The sequence below is a fragment of the Lepidochelys olivacea genome (genome assembly GCF_965140295.1).
Source record: "Lepidochelys olivacea isolate rLepOli2 genome assembly, chromosome: 15".
NCBI classification, from domain to species: Eukaryota; Metazoa; Chordata; order Testudines; family Cheloniidae; genus Lepidochelys; species Lepidochelys olivacea.
The window spans coordinates 30,718,875-30,737,903 of NC_140425.1; the positions used below are offsets into that span (position 1 = coordinate 30,718,875).

Genomic DNA, 19,029 nt, shown 5'->3' on the forward strand with positions numbered 1-19,029 from the left:
TGCTATCATATATGGCATGATGCCCGTACATTCTCTCCTCCTTTGACACTGTTGGCAAAGATCAAAAATTAATGTGGGTAAGAAAACATTGATTCAGTGGCCTCTTGAGTACATGATACAGGGTTTGCATAGACCAAAGTCCGGAGGACATGATGTCAGACTTTCCCTGGAAACCTGTAGGGATGCATGTCTCACTTTCTTGTACGGAACTGAAAGTTGCACTTGGTGTGAATCAGGGCAGGATTTGACTTCAAGTCCCTGGCCTCCAGAAACTGGCAGGGGTCCAGAGACCTTAAAAATGCCCAGTGATCAGAAAGGAAACGCAATCCTGGTGTATCTATCCAGACAGGTGTAAGGGGAAGGCAGGTGCCCCAGGCGCCATCTTGATCTGGAAATACCTTGGAAGAATTGGACATTTTATTCTGATTTATGGAGCACAGTGTTTTGTCTGAGCTGGGTCAGGCGACCAGGGTCAATTAACCCGCCAGAATAAGCTGTAATGAAGCTGATATGCATTTGCTCTAAAAAAACGCATGCCCTGGTGATGAACAGCCCTTCATGGCATGTCATTTTCTAGGCCACTGCTTGTAAGAAAGGGACATGGGCTAGTGTCAGAGGAGACGGAACAGGCTGCTCCGCCACATGGTTCTGCTGCTGTTCCATATGCTATGATGTCCCCTCCAGCAAATAAAGCCCGAGGTCTAAGGCATGCATCAGCACCGAGCCGCAGCTGTAAAGTCGAGGGGGACACTCAGTGATAGACGCCTCTCTCTCTGGGCACCTTTCTCCTTTCCCTGTGCACATCATTGCATTTTAAAATAAGTTATAAAGAGAAGAAAAGAGCGCTTGGCCAAGGGATAAGGGATGGGACGCCAATCCTCGATGAGAAATGTTCATAGGCTCCGGTAGATCTGGCTGTTACCACCTTCTGCTGGTTGGATGATAACAGACCTGCTCATGTCCACTCCACTTGCCTTTTGCTGACTGAGGGAGCGTGACTGCTTCTGAGATCACTGGTGTTTCTGCAGCCAAGGGTGGTTAGCCGGGCACTGCACTGTGGGGCAGGACACATCAGTGCCCTGACGGATCATGGCACGGGCACAGGCTTCTCAGATGGCCCCGTGTCCTGTTCTGATACTGCAACTTGGAGTCAAGTCATGGGGCTCCCCTGGGATTCTGTATTATTATTACTGACCAGAAACTTGCCCAGCTGCTTTCTCACTTGTTCTGAAAAAAAACCAAAACAGCCCCTGCCATTTCCCAATGCGGAGCCTCACTTTTGTTTGCAACCACCCTTCCCTGGAGTCAGCACTGGCGAGGTCATATCCCAGCATCTGGGCAGGGAGCGCTGCTCCATCTAAGGGGCCAGCATTCAGACCAAATGGAAAACAGCTCTCAGATACTATGATGGTGGACGCTACAGAAATCCCTGCAATAGACAAACAGAAGGGTCTGACAAGTCATGGTTTTTAGTGACTCCATGGCACTTTGTACAGGGGTAGAAGTGAGTGAGTAGACATTCAGCTAGCTCTGTGGAAGATGGCCAAGGCATATCTCAGAGGGAACTGACTTGCATCTCAAACTTTCTAAGAAGATGGCATAGACTCAAGGAATCGGGGAAGTAGAACACAAAATGGGAAATGACTGCCCAGGAAGGAGTACTGCAAAAAGGGATCTGGGGATCATAGAAGACCACAAGCTAAATATGAGTCAACAGTGTAACGCTGTTGCAAAAAAAGCGAATATCATTCTGGGATGTATTAGACAGAAGTGTTGTAAGCAAGATACGAGAAGTAATTCTTCCGCTCTACTCCGCACTGATTAGGCCTCAGCTGGAGTATTGTGTCCAGTTCTGGGCACCACATTTCAGGAAGGATGTTGACAAATTGGAGAAAGTCCAGAGAAGAGCAACAAAAATGATTAAAGGTCTAGAAAACATGACCTATGAGGGAAGATTGAAAAAAATGGGTTTGTTTAGTCGGGAAAAGAGAAGACTGAGAGGGGACATGGTAACAGTTTTTTCAAGTACATAGAAGGTTGTTACAAGAAGGAGGGAGAAAAATTGTTTTCCTTAACCTCTGAGGCTAGGACAAGAAGCAATGGGCTTAAATTGCAGCAAGCGAGGTTTAGGTTGGACCTTAGGAAAAACTTCCTAACTCACGGTGGTTAAGCACTGAAATAAATTTGCCTAGGGAGGTTGTGGAATCTCCATCACTGGAGATTTTTAAGAGCAGATTGGAGAAACACCTGCCAGGGATGGTCTAGATAATACTTAGTCCTGCCTTGAGTTCAGGGGACTGGACTAGATGACCTCTCGAGGTCCCTTCCAGTCCTATGATTCCATGATTCTTGTGCTAAAGCAATGGGTGGGCTGGCAGGTACCAGTACATCGTGCAGTCCACCCAACAGTGACTACACTCCAAGTGGCTGGGAAGTGATCCCCAGACACAGCAAACACCTATCCGTCTGCTGAAACATCCTCCTGAACCTTCTGCCTCACAGAGCAAATTTCACCAGATCTTGGGTCTGTAAACGAGACACCATGGATGGGACTATGCCATGTGAAAGGCCCTACAGAGGCAGTCAAAAAAGCAAATGGGATGTTAGAGAATATTTTATTGCCCTTATATAAATCCATGGTACGCCCACATCTTGAATACTGCATACAGATGTGGTTCCCTCATCTCAAAAAAGATATACTGGCATTAGAAAAGGTTCAGAAAAGGGCAATTTAAAGGATTAGGGGGTTGGAACGGGCCCCATATGAGGAGAGATTAAAGAAGCTAGAACTTTTCAGCTTGGAAAAGAGGAGACTAAGGGGGGATATGATAGAGGTCTATAAAATCATGAGTGGTGTGGAGAAAGTGAATAAGGAAAAGTTATTTATTTGTTCCCATAATGTAAGAACTAGGGGCCACCAAATGAAATTAATGGGTAGCAGGTTTAAAACAAATAAAAGGAAGTTCTTCTTCACTCAGCGCACAGTCAACCTGTGGAACTCCTTGCCTGAGGAGGTTGTGAAGGCTAGGACTATAACAGGGTTTAAAAGAGAATTGGATAAATTCCTGGAGGTTAAGTCCATTAATGGCTATTAGCCAGGATGGGTAAGGAATGGTGTCCCTAGCCTCTGTTTGTCAGAGGGTGGAGATGGATGGCAGGAGAGAGATCACTAGATCATTACATGTTAGGTTCACTCCCTCTGGCATTGGTCACTGTCAGAAGACAAGATACTGGGCTGGATGGACCTTTGGTCTGACCAATATGGTCATTCTTATGTTCTTATGCCCCAGGTGCACTCAGTCACATCAGTGCACAAAGAGGGTAAAATGCTGCCATTCAGATTTCAGGTTCGACTCAAGGTTGGGGTGAAAGCGTGAGTCATTTTTATGAGCCAAACTGCTTGGTTTGTCCCTGACACAGAGTGCATTGGAAATTGCCGAGGACAGCGTAATCTATAAAGACTATAAACCTGAACACGCTAATAGGAAGTAGGCCCTCAGACTCTGAAGGAATGGACCAAATCAATTGCTGGTTTACCTGCAGTGGAGCCTGTCTTGAATGCTGCCAGAATTGCCCTTTTTGAAAATGGAAAACCCAGACCTGTGCTGAGGAAGCCAGAGGAAGTGTAAGAAACGGGGTTTCATCAGTGACACATGCACACGCTCGCCAGGCATTCGCCAATGATGAATAATGCATTTTTAATTATGAAAAAAAAAGAATTTTGGGTTTTGTTCCCAGATGCGCAACTCACCCTGAGTATTCTGCAGGGACCAGCTTCTGCCAGAAGTGAATGGGATTAGAAAATGCTATTGACAAACTGTGCTTTGGATTTTCAGCTGCCAAGTTGAGGGTTGCAGCTCAGAAGTATTAAAGGAGAGAGCCTGATTTACCTTCCAGGAAGATGATAAAAAGCAATTGAAGATGGAGACAAACCCTTCAGCCGGAACTTTGCTTTAGCAACGTCACTGCATCAGCACAGCTGCTTCAGCCAGTTATTCTAGTGTGAGCCAGGATATGTGTCATGTGTAAAGCAGAAGTGCACATAAAGTTGACAGCTTCAGCTTTTAAGGTACTGGCCTGGGACTCGAGAGATCTGGGCTCAGTTCCCACCTCTGCCTCAGACGCACTGGGTGACCTTGGGCACGTCCCTTAATCTGTAAGATGCGGATAATAGCACTGCCCTTCTTTCACCCTTTGTCCGTCTCCGCTATTAGGCCTGTAAGCTTTTCGAAGCATTCTGTGTCTGTACAGGCTGGTCAAAATGGGCTCCCAATTTCATCCAGAGCCCTGGACTGACGTAATGTGAAAAAGGAATAAGGAGACCCATTGAATCTAGTAAGGGGCAGGAGAACTTGCAAGTGTTTAGGAACATGAGAACGGCCATATTGGGTCAGACTAATGAGCCAGCTAGCCCAGTGTCCTTTTTCTGACAGAGACCAGTACCAGAGCTTCAGGGGGGCATACAAAACAGGGCCCTTGGAGTGATCCATCCTGGTCTTCCCCTCCCGGCTTCTGGCTGTCAGAGGTGTAGGGTTGCCATTAGCATGGGGTTGCATCTCTGACCATCTTGGCTAAGAGCCATTGACGGACCTGTCCTCCATGAACTTATCTCGTTCGTTTTGAACCCAGTTATACTTTTGGCCATCACAATGTCCCATGGCAAGGAGTTCCACAGGTTAGTTGTATGTTCTGTCAAAAGCACTCCCTCTTGTTTGTGGTAAGCCCGCTGCCTTTTAATTTCATTGGGTTACGCCTGGTTTTTGTATTGTGGGAAAGGGTAAATGACACTTCTCTAGTCACTTTTTCCAGACCATTTATGTTTTTATAGACCTTGTTCATATCCCCTCCGTAGTTTCTAATCTTGCTCCAAATGTTTTGTGTGGGGCAACTCCAAGTTCTCCCCACCAGCCCCGAGTAACTTCCTGGGAGAGACAGAGTGAAAGTATCTTGTTTATTCAGTGTTGCTGCCGAGTAAATTACAATACAGATACAGAACTATGCATACGGCATATTAATGTGTATTGTGAATAATACCAGACCCTCCTGGAGGGAATTGGAAGTGGATCTTGCTTGGCCTGGTTCTGCGGTTGTGAGGCCTCTCCAGCGTACAGCACAGGAGCCGAGTTTCACTTAACATTTCCATAATGCGGACTGACGTCGCCAGGCTGATGGAGAGCTTAAAGCCAAGGTTTTCAAGAGTGACCAGTGACTTGGGGGCGCCCAACCTGAGACGCCTTAAAGAGGCCTGATTTTCAGAGGGAGGGTGCTCCGCACCTTCTGACAATCAGGCCACGTCCCGGTATCTCAAATGGGGTCAGGTGGCCTCATTTTTGTTAAGCTCAGCCTCCGTCTTTTGGCTTCACTTCTTAATACTGGGTGCGCCCATTGTTCCACTCTTTGAGCTCTGTGGGTCAGGGGCTGTGTCTTCCCATACATCTGTACAGCACCCAGTACCTCTTGGGCACTACTAATAACACAGTCTCAAAAGCTGATGAAGCAAAGCGTAGGGGAAAGGAAGCATCACACAAGAAAATGTTCAGGGTGGTGATTGGGGCGTGGCTCCTGGGTCCCATGGAGGGCTCGCTTTGCATGATGAACCAAAGAAACAGCAGTTTTGATTCACAGCTCATATGTGTCTCAATGGAAGCAAGAGTTTGGGGGGCCTCGCAGACCAGCTCAGGGAAGATAAACAGCTTGCGGGAGGCGGAGGACTAAAGAATCCCAGCTGCCATCACTGGCAGAAGAGTTGAAACTCCTTGAAAGCAAAGCCAAGGAGACAGATCCCCGGGGGCCCTGCACACCTTGGGTTGTCATTTGCACCAGTGCAAAGTGAGCATGCTTGCAAGGTGCAGCCATGCAAAGTGAGCGTTGGGCAGGACAGCAGGTGCAGGACAGCAGAGAACCTGGCCCAAGAAGGTTTAGTTTGCTCTGGTGCAGGAGAAGGAGCCAGTGGAGAGATAATGCATGGCTGGGTGGTAGGGAGTTTGACATGGTCAGAGCAATAGATCAGGACAGCCCTAGCAGCTGGGGTCTGTATAGCCTGGGGGTGAGAACTGACATGAGCAGAAGGATGACTTCCTTTCCTCTGGGGACAGAACAAAGAAGTGGTGGGGGGGGGGGGGCGGAGGACTGAAGCGCAAAGGAGAAGGTGGGACAGCACATGGTGTGGAAGCAGGGGCTGGGACCGGAGGAAGAGGGTGAGCCTAGCATCACAATCAGAGAGGCAGGAAGATGGAGAGGAGTTAGGGGGAGGGTAGACAACAACCTGGAGCATGAGAGCTTGACAAAGAGCCACTGGAAGGAGGAGAGGCATGGGCTGGGAGAGTGGCTGGCAGGAACTAAATTACTCCTCCTTGCGACCCATGTTAATTTAACTCCATCCATCCGGCAGTCATTTCACGGGCTCATGCAGAATGCGTCCTGCATAAATATTTTTGGTGCACATTCGGGGGTTAATTTAGCAGCTTTCGGTCCCCTCTTGATTGGCAGGTTAGACATCCCGCAGCCAACCCCTGGCAGAGATCCTGGATCGCTCAGGGCCATGGTAATGCCTATTGAGCCTTCAGGCAGCTGCTTCCAATCCAGTCCAATTCAAAGCCTGTGTTGCCGTTGGCTGGCTTTTCAGTGCCCTCGCTGAACTCAGGCTAAGAGGCCTCAGGCTGGTCCCCAGTAGATGGGTGTCCTTGTCCCAGAGCCCACTGACAGAAGGGGCCCCTCGGGTGGCAGACTCAGCAGAGGAGCCAGGGCTGGGTGGGAAGGGCGTGTGAACATCTCTCGCACCCCAGGGCATTTTTCCTTCAAGGCAGGGTAGGAGGATGTGGAAGTTTGCCCTGGTGCCACCACCAAGGCTGCAGATGTCATAGCGAGGCAGTGTAGTCTAGTTGTGTGAACGTAGGGTTGGAAGTCAGGACACCTGAGCTGTAATCCCAGCTCCAGTACCGGCTCTCTATTAACCTTGGGTAAGTCTGTATCCCCCTTTCCCTGTCTGAGAAATGGCAAGAACAATTACCGACCTTGAGACAGAATAATAAACCCATCAGAGGATCTGCTCCAGCTCCCAGGGAAGCCAATCACTTCCATGGACAATGGAGAGGGCCCATATAAGGTTAGTTACCCAGAAACACCATCCACCCACTCTCATGGCCTCAAGAAGTGAGGGTCAGAAACCGGTGAGAAGAAAGATAACGGGTTACAATAATCAGCTCTCAGAGTTGCTCAGCGAGGCAGGTTCGTATCTCCATGGCTCAATACAGCCGGGCTCTTGGCTTTATTTTTCTTTGAGTGCTTGTTTCTAAGTATTTATTGGAAGTATTTAGTGTTAATAAATGAACACAGTATTTAAAGCCTATCAAGGGGCTGGAGAGATGATGAGGTATGGTTACTATGTATTTGATTTACCAGAGCACCTAGGAGCCAGTCCTGGAGCAGGACCCCAGTGTGCTAGGCACCGTACAATCACAGAACAAAAAGATGGTCCCTGGGCCAAAGATGACTTCAGTGCTATCCGTCAAGTGCCCCAGACAGGCCATGGATATTTGGGGACCACTGGGATGAAGAATTCTGGCTGCAATAAGACTGACTACTCAGAGATCCCATGACAGCTAAAAAAGTTCTGGCCCCGCTATGCGAGCTGGCCCTAAGTAATCAGAAACCCCACCCCCAATGGACTAACGGAGGATGCTCATTGCGCCGATGGTCACTGCAGAGCAAGTGTGCACTGCTCAAAAGTCATCAGAAACCTTCCCTAAATAGAGTAATGCCAGATGGACAGCTTCCACATCAAGGGGAGATATTGCAATCCCAGGGGTACACAGTCCACTAAAGCTAAGAAAAATGGAATAAACACTAGATACTGAGGATTAGAGATTGTCCAAACCAGACCTCCAACAAATGTAACCTCTGGCACCCCCAATTCATTCCCCATGAATAATGCAGGCCCTTGATGTCAACAGCTGGGTTAAATATTTATCAAGGGTTGAGTTTGTGCCATGATGCATCTGTGACTCACAGCAAAAGGGAACATCCTATGAATCATTTATATATTAGCAACTTGTTAAAATACACAGAGTTCGTGGATGCTCTATATCTGAAATAGCCTGTTCTCAGTCTCCCCTGGGTCCTCCAAGAGCCACGTCTGGAGCCAGCTCCAGGAAGGGAAGCTGTTAATGCTGCTAGATCCATGTGCAGCCATGTTAAGCTTGTGAGGTCCCATGAAGAACTTTGCAATTCACCATGACCCCCCCTCCCCGACACTCACATAGAAACCCTGCATTATGATCAGCTGGCCGTAAAAGAGAACGAGGCTAAGAGCACAGATATGAGCTATGCATGTGGGTCAGAGCTATCTGGAGACTGGTCTCTCCCACACTATTTCAGTTCTGAGCTCTGGAGGTCACAAGCAGAAACTCACAAACACAGAATTGTAGGCCTGGAAGGGACCTTGAGAGGTCTTCTAGTCCAATCCCCTGCACTGAGGCAGGACTAAGTATTATCTAGACCATCCCTGATTATCTAACCTGCTCTTAAGAACCTCCAATGACAGAGATTCCACAAGGCATGATAAAAACTTGACTCTACTTTTTAAAACTGTGAAAGAAGCCTGGATTCAGTTAGGCTTTGGGGCTAGGTGATAATGAGCTAAGCTGGCGTGGTAGATAGTCAAGCCAGGAAGAAAGGAATGTGAGCAAAAGGGTTTAATGCCGCCCAGCCCCAAAATAAAGCTAGAAGAGGGAGAACTTCCTATGGCTCTAAATCCAAACCCACCTGATCTCCTAGCTCTCTCCCTGCTGCTGGTTTATATTCTCCCCCTCTGAGAAATAGTATGCTGCAAACAAGACTTTCTAACGTTCCCCCAGCACACTTCTGTCGTCCCATTGAGACGAACAGCCTATGTTCCTAAGCTGGGGGCAGAATCCTAGATGGCTATTGGCTGTATGAGTCCAGGGGTGATTGCTGGGACTCCACTCCTGGCTACCTTGGAATAAAGTTTTAATTCCCCCCTCGCCTGGCATCATACAGATGTCCTCCACATCCCATCACACACCAGAAAGCTGGTCTTATAAAGCACAAGACTGGAAATCAGGAGACCTAGTTTCCATTCCTTTCTCTGCTCCTGACCCTGTGTGTGACCTGGGGGTCAAGTCACTTACCCTCTTTGTACCTGCATTTCCCTCCTTTTTAAATGGGGATAATATTTCTCTGCTTCTCAAAGGGGGGGGCGTAAGCCTTAATCACTAGTGATTGGAAAGTGGCCTGGGATCCTTGGACGGAAGGGGCTAAAGAGGTGTAAGGTATTATCTTATCCTCACCCCACTAGGAATCTCTCTCCACACATCTATAGCTGATCCGAAGGTGAAAGAACTCATCTTTGACATTAACAGAAGCAAACAAAGCCCTCAGCTAATTTTCTCTCCAAGGCAGACTATTATTAAGGTGTCATTACTCTCCGAAAATTTTGACCTTGCCCAGCCCACGATATATAAACGCTCTATATACTCAACTGTATGATTTATGGTTTGACATCAAGAGACAATAGAAAAGTAATTCAGTAGTGTCACTTTTTGTTCCTTTTTAAAAGCCTACTGCTATTAATGTTTACCTGATATGAGACTTGCAATCAAAATGGGATCGGCTAGGTAGGAAAATCACAATCTTCATTTGACAAAGATGAATTACTTTCAAACACTGTCCCCCTCTCAGGACTGGAAAACCATCGAAAGGGTGGCTCCGAAACCGAAAGAAAGGAGATCCCTTTCTATTATGTGTTACAGGGTTTCAGGGTAATTTCTACAGAACCCTATTACATTTCTATAAAACCCCATTAGTTTCATCCCTAAATAAACCCTATAGGACTTTTTCATATGGACTGCAAATGTTTTGTCCACCTCTAATCAGGAAGATTCATTCCTAGGTTCAGTTGCACAGCTTCCTGATTGGATAAATGGCACAGAGGTCAGATCTTCATAGAGAAAGCAGATCCTCCAGTTCAGAAAGGATAAACGAAATTGCATTTATTTGTCCTCTCCCTGCTTTCAGAAAAGAAGCCCCAAACCCCCGCAAAAACCCTAAACAAAAAAAAACTACTACAAACTACTTCTGAACCACAGCTTCCATACTTAATCCCTTTCTTCCATGCTTTCTGGTGGGGGTTATTCTGTGTCCTATGCCTCAAGTTGTCTTGTTCATAGTTTTCCAAGAATGGAGAGAAAGACAGAAGGCTTCAGTGAAAGAAGAAGGAAAACAAGAATGCACTTCCTTTCCCATTTCATTCAGAGCTCATTCTCTCACACACTCCTACCACACAAACCAAGGAAACCCAGAACAGGAAAGAAATTTAAATCTTCTCTAAGGGAAAAAGAAACAAGAAATCCCAACAGTCTCTTAAAGCAGTAAGTCACCCCGTTACAATGAGAACTGCCCTGAATCTTCACCCAGGACTCAGGTCAGACCCAATCTCAGACACCTTTTTGAGGTACAAAAGTCTTAGCATTTTCCCCTGGTATTTTTCATTTTTGCACATCCTTCTCTTCTGGTTCACAGGTAGGATCAAAGGACCAAAACACAAGGAGAAAGGCTTTTTGCGAGGTGTTTCTAGCCAGAAATGGAAAGAGAACGTTACATACGGGACATCTCACAAGAAAAGATTATCCTTATGAGGGTCCCAACTCAATTTTGCAAACTCAGAACTTTGGGATCAGGTTTGGGGATGTCTCCAAGGGAAACAGAACCCCAGCATGATCCCGCTTCCCCCCTGTATTCCAGGAGCAACAAGTGATGCAGCAGGCAGGCTGAGAGACCAGTGCAACATGCTGAGGCTGTGTCTCTCGCAGCTTCCAGCCCCCTTGCCTCCCAGGTCCTCCACCAATCTAGATCCTTCCTGAAACCCGATCCTCTTTGTACTCATCATATTTCACGGCCCTCCAGAGGTACTGGGATGGCACTCACCATCCTGCACAAAGCTGCATCCCATAATACTACTGAATACACTTCCCTAGCATTGCTGAGTCTTGCATTCTAATGCAGCGGCACCAACCACGAATACCCGAACTCCTGCTGCCACTCAGGCTATTCCGACTTCCAACTGCCACTCTGGTCTCCCCCGAGACCCTACGAGAAGCCTCTGGCGCTGGGTCCCCCTGTCCTAATGCTGGCTGCTTCCAGTTCCAGTGGACGTACTCTAGGTCAGTCACAAGATCAAGGTTTGGAGCTTCCCAAGCCCCACTGCACTTAGAACATGTAGCAGAATGGGAGAGCCAAGGCAATAGTCTACAGCGGCCCGGACAGCGGCAGGCTAGCGAACAGAACCAAACTACACTCGACTGCAAAACCCAGCCGAAGGTACCGGCTCCTAGCACCTGTGAAAAGGGAATGCATGCAGGGCCCAACAGGCAGGGTTGCAGGTCTGGCATCTGTGGTAGATTTATTGCCGGCATTTGTACCTGGCACCAGGGAAGTGACTTCCAGAATGCCGCGTATTATCTGACTTTAATTCGGTAATGGTTATTGAATCTGCTCCCAGAGACCCTTCTCTTTGCTGGGCGATGCCTTATTTCGAGTAATACATCATCATCGGCGGGCTTGGCTCTGGATGATGCATTTTGCCAGCACCTCATTAAAGCAATAACTTGCTCTGGTGGGGGATGAGCGCAATATATCATCCAGAGCAGCTGGGCAAGTGTTACTAACGAGGAGGAGAGGCACCCCCGGCAGAGCAGGACGGGGAGAGAAGAGGCACTTTAATTACAGGATGGGGAGGGATGCCAGAACTGAAGGGCTGGCAAAGCACAGCACTAGGAACTGTGTTATTGTCAGGTTAACAGCATGTACTGTGGGGCAGTTCAGGGATTTCATCTGGTGCCCAGTGGGAGTTTGGCCTCGAAGGGTGTGGCATATAGACTATACCATAGTGTCTGATCTACCTCACAGTAGCTGCCACATATGGACTGGTTCGTTTGTGTACAGACTCCTTACAAACACAAACAAATTAAGCCTCAGAACTCATTATGGGCCCCATGCACCAGGCACAAGGAGACGGCGTGGATTCCTCAGCATCCCTCTTGAATGCACAGCGGTGCTGGGAATAGATCCCAGGCATCCTGGTTCTCATTCTGCTGCACTACACCACAACTCGGCCTCCTTATCGCCGTGCAGTAAGTAACTAGAACCAGACCGCGCCGGTGTCCGTACCCACCACAACGGAACGGGATGTTCCTCCAAACCCTGCGGGTTCTTCCAACGCTCACGCACAGGAGACTGTGTGAGGCTAATGGCGAGGGGTAGCCTAGTGGCCTGGCTACCATGCCACATGTGGGACCCTCCTGGGGTGTGATGTGCCAGGCCCTGCACCCCAAGGAGGAAGTGCTCCCCCTCCCCCTTACCATTAACAGGGCAGCCCCAGGTGAGATGTGTCTAGAGAATACAGGGGGCTGGTTTGCTGGGAGGCAGGGGGTCAGTCCTCTCTCGGCCTGGGTCCTTACACTGGCGCACCTCCTGAGAATGACCATAACAGACTCTTTCTCCCTCTTCCTTCCCTGCTAGCAAGGAGCCACCTTGGGGAGGGGATGAAGCGTGGCCAGAGCGGAAGAGAATCAACACTCACATGTGAGCTACCAAGTGCTGGATGGATAGTGCTGCTGGCTGGGATGATTTAGTTGGGATCGGTCCTGCTTTGAGCAGGGGGTTGGACTAGATACCTCCTGAGGTCCCTTCCAACCCTAATTTTCTATGAACGTGTGGCCATTTCCACCGGCACTGCAGCCTGGGGCTCTGGATGTGCCCCTCCTGCCAGTCACTGTAGTTTTAAGGGGGCTCTCAGCTCTGCCCCAGTTTGGACCAGAGGGCTTTAGGATTTCTCAATGGTGCTATGGGGTGGTCTTCTGCCTGTCTCCATAGCACCAGCTGCAGAACCGTGCTGACGGCAGGACAAGCCATTGTGCCATTCCAGGTCAGGGCCAGAGTCTGCTCCGCTCATTCACACTCAGTAATGTCGTTAGCCTTAAGGAGACTCCCTGAGCTCCACGGGAGCACAGGGCATGGAGTACATTACTCCTCGCCACGGGTAAAGGCAGCCCATTGCTAGAAACGTCTATTCCCAGCTCCTGGAGGTGGAAGGCAGATGTCCTCCTTTATTTTCCTAATTGAGCCTAGCAGGCTGTTTGAAACCACGGCTAATTCCACCCTGAGTCTGACCCCCACACATCTGTAGTCAAAGACAAGTTTTTCGTGTGTGGGTAGATTAGAGAGAAAGAGGGATCTAAATGTGTTCTCTATTATATTTTAACATGGGGATGATCCAAAGTGTGCGTGGGGGGGCAGGAAATCAATGGCCTTTCATCTGCACTGCTTTAGCTGCCATCATCACACGGGAGTCAGGGGGAGCTTTCAAACAAGAACATTTTTAAAAGTCCCCCCTTTTTAATATTTAAAAAAAAAAAACTAGTGTCCTAGAAAAAAGGTGTCCGAGTTTTGCTCTGCATGTATCAGTCAAAATGACTGAAACATAATGAAGGAAAGAAGCACCACGGAGGGAGGACAGCTGTTAAACAAGGGATCTGTCACCTAGAAAAGATTCCAGAGGCCAACACTCACTGGGTGACACAAGCCGTCAGCTGCCAATTCATCCTGAAAACGCCACAAAGGGCCAAACTTTCTGAAAGACTCAACTTCACTGAAAGAAACTCTCAAGACGAAAGAGACTTGCCTGACGTCCTATGAAGCACAGCCCCTGGGAGTACCGCAGATCGGGCTGCAGGACCCATCTACCAGACACTGGCTCAGTCCGGTGTCCTGTGGAGGAGGGCAGAGAGAGGATGGTGAACAAAGGCGGAGGACAGCCCTGGGGGTCCTGCCTGCACTTTCGAAAAGCTGCCTGTGGCCGTTTTAAGTGACATTCTCCCAACGTCCTCTCCAGCTGGTGTGGGCAGAGCACACAGCATGATGCTGTCTCCTCGGGGCCAGGCCTTCCTCTCTTTTAAGCCCATCCACTTTCTTGGAGCTGTGCAAGAGACAAGCATTGCTGGTGTGCCATGCTGCCCTCACGCCCTTGCACAGGGAGAAGGAAGGCAGCGTCCCATGGTGCTTCGTAGTGAGGTGCCCACCTCCTTACCCAAAGGGGGGCAACATGCATCTCTTCCTCCCTGTCCATGGCTCTCAGGACCATAATGGTCAGACTGAGACCAGCTGTGGCCGCACTGGGTCTCCTAATGCTGGATCCGTTGGCCTCCATCACCGTGCTGCATGCATCCAGTGTCCCCATCTCTGCATCTTGTGTAAGCGGTGGTTTGGCGTTTGGATGGTCCTTTTCCATCTCTCCGACGCCAGGCAATTTTCTTTATGAGGCTAGTTTTCTGTCTCGGTGCTTTCTCCCCCCATCCCCTCCCCCTTTTTTTTAACCCAAGCAAGCCATGCGCTTTGTGGAGTTCTATGCAGACAATGAAAAAACGCCTCCAGGGTTATATCTGATCACCATGCCACCATGTGCCAGGAACAGTACGGGGTCTTTGCTCTGTGAATCCACACTCCCTGATGTCACCTGGAACCTACAGCTAAACCAAATAACATTTGCACCCTCAATCCCCTTCCCCTCCCAATATGAAGACACCAACAAAACCCACGTCTGCATAAAGTCCTGTTGAAGTCAAAGGAACTTACACATTTGCTGCAAGCTGAACACATGCTTAAGAATTTTGCAGAATCAGGGCCTCGGTCCCAAGCTATGAAAGGCGAGCACATTTGTGGGTTTTTCTCCACCGCTGTAATGCTCTTCGAATGCCGATGTCTTGTTGTTGTGTGAGTATTAAATCAGCTCCCACGAAGATAATTGCTTTCTTGCTTTTCTTTTTTTTTTTTAAAAATGAGCACCAACTCAAAGTTGGGAGGGAAAAAAACCCACCATAATCTGTCGAAGGTGCCACCAAGTTAATTGGGAGCAAGAGGGACATCGTCTTTAAAGCGTGATTTTAATCAGGCCGGAGCTCATTAAGGGAGAAATGTCTGGCTGAAAACAGAGCTGCTCTCAGTCAAAGAATAAATGAGGTTGGTGAGATCCAGGCCATTGCAATTGCAAAAGACGTTTCAGACTCTCTCATGCATCACCCCTTTCGAAGCTGCTGCCTGACTGGCAACTGCACTTGCAGAGGCCTGTATTAACAATGTGACCCTGAGCCACAGCTCCCCTTAATAGCTGGCAGAGAGGAAAGATGCTCTTGTGACTGCAGCACTGGAGCACCAGTCAGTTTCCCACTTGCCCACAGGTTCCTTGGGTGAGTCACTTCCTTTGTGTGACTCAGTTTCCCATCTGTGAAATGAGGGCAATCAGATTCCTGTCTGGCAAGTTTTGCCTTTTTTATCAGTGTAGATTGTAAGCTCTTTGGGATGGAGACTGTCTCTTACGAGCACCCTGCACTTGTGCGAGTCATCCTTAGGTGAGAGGTATCACAAGGGTAAAGATGACTCGTGTAACCAGGAGTCTGCGGGATCAGATGCTCACTAAGGAAATACACCCGGTAACTACACTAAGAGTTGTGCCTGAGCAAGAATATCATTTTGTCCATAACAAGGGCAGTAAGACCGGAAATTTTACAAGAGCCAAAAGCATAAGCTCTGAGAGTGAAGCTTGAGGCCCCAGAGCCCCAGAGAGGAGCTAGCAATCTCCAGTTCAAAACCTGCCTGGCTGTTTGGTTGTTTTATAGCAAGGCAGGAATCCATGTTGTCTTAAAAGATGCCCAAGTCACCCCAGAGGAGACAGAAGAGAGAGCGAAATGCTGCCCACATTCTCCTCCTGGCAAACCTTTGAAAATACCATGGCTTTAAGCATGAATCAAAAACCAAACAGTTTAGTCTAGGAACCACTTCTGTGTTTTGGATCATGGAGGAAGAAGATGAGGAGGGCAGAGAAGGGAGAGCTTTGGCTGGCGTGAGAGAAGAGGAGTGGGAGGTGTCGGGGATTTCTCACTCACCTCTCGCATGGCAGGTGTGAAATGAAACAGTGGTTCTCTGCAGATGTGGAAGCATATACAACAAGCCACAAATTAAGGCCCAGATTCTGAGCGGTGGGAAATGCTCCCAACTCTTGTGGACTTTAGCCGGCGCCAAGAGCACTCAGCACTTGGAGAACTAAGCTGTGAAAGCAAATTGAGGCAGTGACGTGATTCGATTTACACTGACTTTGGAGCTGTGCCAATGTACCACCGAGTCTGAACCACTCACCCAAAGGCACGCAAGAAGTGTGTGGCCTAGGCAGAAACTGAACCCGGAACTCGAGTTCCTAGGCAGTGCCTAACCACAAGATCACGCTTCCACTTGTGGGACAGCTATTCAAGTGGTAAACCCATGTGCTCCTGGCTCCTTGCTTTAGGTTCAGAAAGAGTTTGCTTTAGAGATCAGAGTCGGCATTTTAAACCAAATGGGGACTTCAAAGAGGGGGAAATGTGGTAGGACTAGAAACCAAAGTCGAGTTTCTGAGCTGCAGTTGCTACTTGCATTACAGGAGCATCTGGAGGTCCCCCACCAAGGATCAGAGCTCTGTTGTGGTAGACGCTGTACACACACATAACAAACAATCAGCCTGGCCCCAAAGGGTTTACAATCAAAGCATAAGATACCAGACAACCAGTGGATTGACGGCTCAATTGAGCCAGAAATCCCTCTTGCCCCACTCCAAGGAAAGCCCATCATCAGGGAGTGCATCACTGGGTACATCTACACAGCCTGTGGCAACAAGGCTCCCTGCTCAACGCTTACGCTATTGCCCTACAAATAGCAGAACAGCCGTTGCAGCTCAGGCTGGAGCTCGGGCTCTGAACCATGGTTGAGGGGCTAAGGGGAGAGGCGTCAGAGCCTGAGCTCCAGCCAGGCTGCAACTTCAAAGCACTGTCTACACAGTAGTAGCAGGAGAACCCAAGTCTGTCAGCCCTGGCTGGGCAGCTCACTGCCACGGGCTTCAGAGGGCTGTGGAGGGAGCCCTGGAGGTCTAGGATGATGAAGACTAGCCCAACCTTCCCTGTACCTTAGGATGAAACATCAAACTTTGCCTTTACCTCACCTTTGCCCCAGACTCAAACCAAACCCAAATCTGTTCCAAGGTTTGAAAAAAAATTGCTTGTTTTTAAAGAAAACAGGGGGCGGAAGGTGGGGGAGGGAATTCACAAGAAGTGCAGACCCTACGCCATGACATCATTTCCACAAAGAGGCCCCTGGGAATGTGCTGACTGTGTAGCTTTGCAGGGGAAAGACAAGACAGGGGAGAGAAAAGCTCCATCTTAATTTAAGACGACTCGTGAACGCTCAGCATGAGTCCCTCCCCTCAGAAAGAAATGCACCATTTGTCTGACGTGATTATTCTGAAACAATTATATTATCACGAGATGAGATCATTTTAAATTAATCACACATGGAGCGCTGTGATACCTCAGATAGTGCCTTCATTTTTATTAGTTTTCTGTCCTTCATCAAATCATTTATTTTCAATAACAGCGAAAGATTTATTAGGCAAGATTTTAGCATTGTGTTTTCCTTTTAACATCTTTTTTTTTTCTTTCCGACAGGCCATAAGCTCTTGTGTTTAAAGCTAGATTGACGTTCAGATCGTACGAAGCCTTCCTCCCAGCTTGGAAGCAATGCAGTAAATTGTCAGCACCCAGAGAGCCACCTTCAGGAGAGGGCTTGCGTTTCAAAGGCCTGTGCCAAGAGATGGCTGGATTTTGAAAATATAACATGACCAGGTCCACTCAAGGGAGTCTGCCTCCATGTCGTCCATCCTAGATCATTTCTATCACTGCTAGGAATGGAAACAATCTGTTGGTCATGGAGCAAATTCTATCCTGTTCCATTGGTGTAAATCCAGAGTAACTCAGCTGAGGGTCAGTGGAGTGACTCTGCATTTACGCCAGGGCAATAGAGAGCAGAATATTGCCCTGTGAAAGGTAGGTTTCTGGTTTATATGGATGAAGTCATATGCCCTTTGCCTTTTCTGCACAGCTGCTAGATACACCTTGCCAGAGCAATCTTTCCCGCTCCTCCTGAAAGTTCTTCAGCGTAAAAGATCCTGGGTAAAATCTTCACAAGTGCCATTTCAAGATGTGTTTTAGGCACTTAGGCTCAGCTCCCCAGACTTTTGCCCAAATTTCAAGTGGAATTTCACTGACCACATCTCTTTCTCTCTCCGGAACCATGGTCTCTCAGCACCATATATACACATTAGATGTGCCTTTTCCAGTCAAGGTGGCCACAGCCATCATCTCTTGGCTGTTTGTGCAATGGTCTTCGAACATCTGCAGTTCGGCTGTAGAGCTGCATGTGACTTGTTCTAACTCCTAAATGGAGCAGCCTGGGGCTCACTCATTCCTCGCTTTCCCATGGCTCGCAGAAAGCTTCACTTTCCTTCATCCTTAGTCAGCCTTGGCCAATGACTGCCGAGACAAGGCACGCACCGGTTCTCTCTCCTCAGCAGCATGCCAATTCTGCAGCGTGCCAGCCACTGATAGGAGTCATTCAGCACCATGGAGAGGAAGGATGGTCTAGTGGTTAAAGCACTGGGCCAGGAATCAGGGGATTTGGGTTGAATTCTTAGCTTGACCACTGACTCCCTGTGGAAGCTTGGGCAAGTCCCTTCATCTCTCTATGCCCCAGTTCCCAGCCGTACCCCCTCTGTCTGTCTTTAGATCATAAGCTCTTTGGGACAGGGTCTGACTCTTACATGTGTATATACAGGGCCTAGCACAATGCCCCACCCATTCCAAGAGAGCTCACTAGATGCTATTGTCATACAAATGATCGCGTGCGGGGGATCCAGCCCAAGGTCTCCATGCTGGGCCGCATCTAGTTCATCTCCCATCCCCATCACTGGGGACGTAGCTCCGCCCTTTCACCATTTCCTATGTTCCCCCTCCTCTTTCATTCCTTTCCCGGTGCCCTTGCCTGCCTTTTTGCCCTGCTGTGCAGTTCTGAGCCCAGCAATTGGCGTTCCCACCTAGGCTATCGGAAGGCAGCAAGGCTCCTTTTCCCTGGTAGGCGGAAACTGCACCCATTCTG

General features: G+C 48.6%; 1 protein-coding gene across 1 annotated transcript in view; it reads right to left on the bottom strand.

Moving 5' to 3' along the window:
• Positions 1–14,728, bottom strand: part of CMKLR1 (chemerin chemokine-like receptor 1) — a 120,594-nt gene extending 105,866 nt beyond the window's left edge. Inside the window, exon 1 of the mRNA XM_084649063.1 lies at positions 14,650–14,728. The gene's annotated coding sequence lies outside the window, so the exon portion shown is untranslated. The remainder of the gene's footprint in view (positions 1–14,649) is intronic.
• Positions 14,729–19,029: the final 4,301 nt, after the last annotated feature.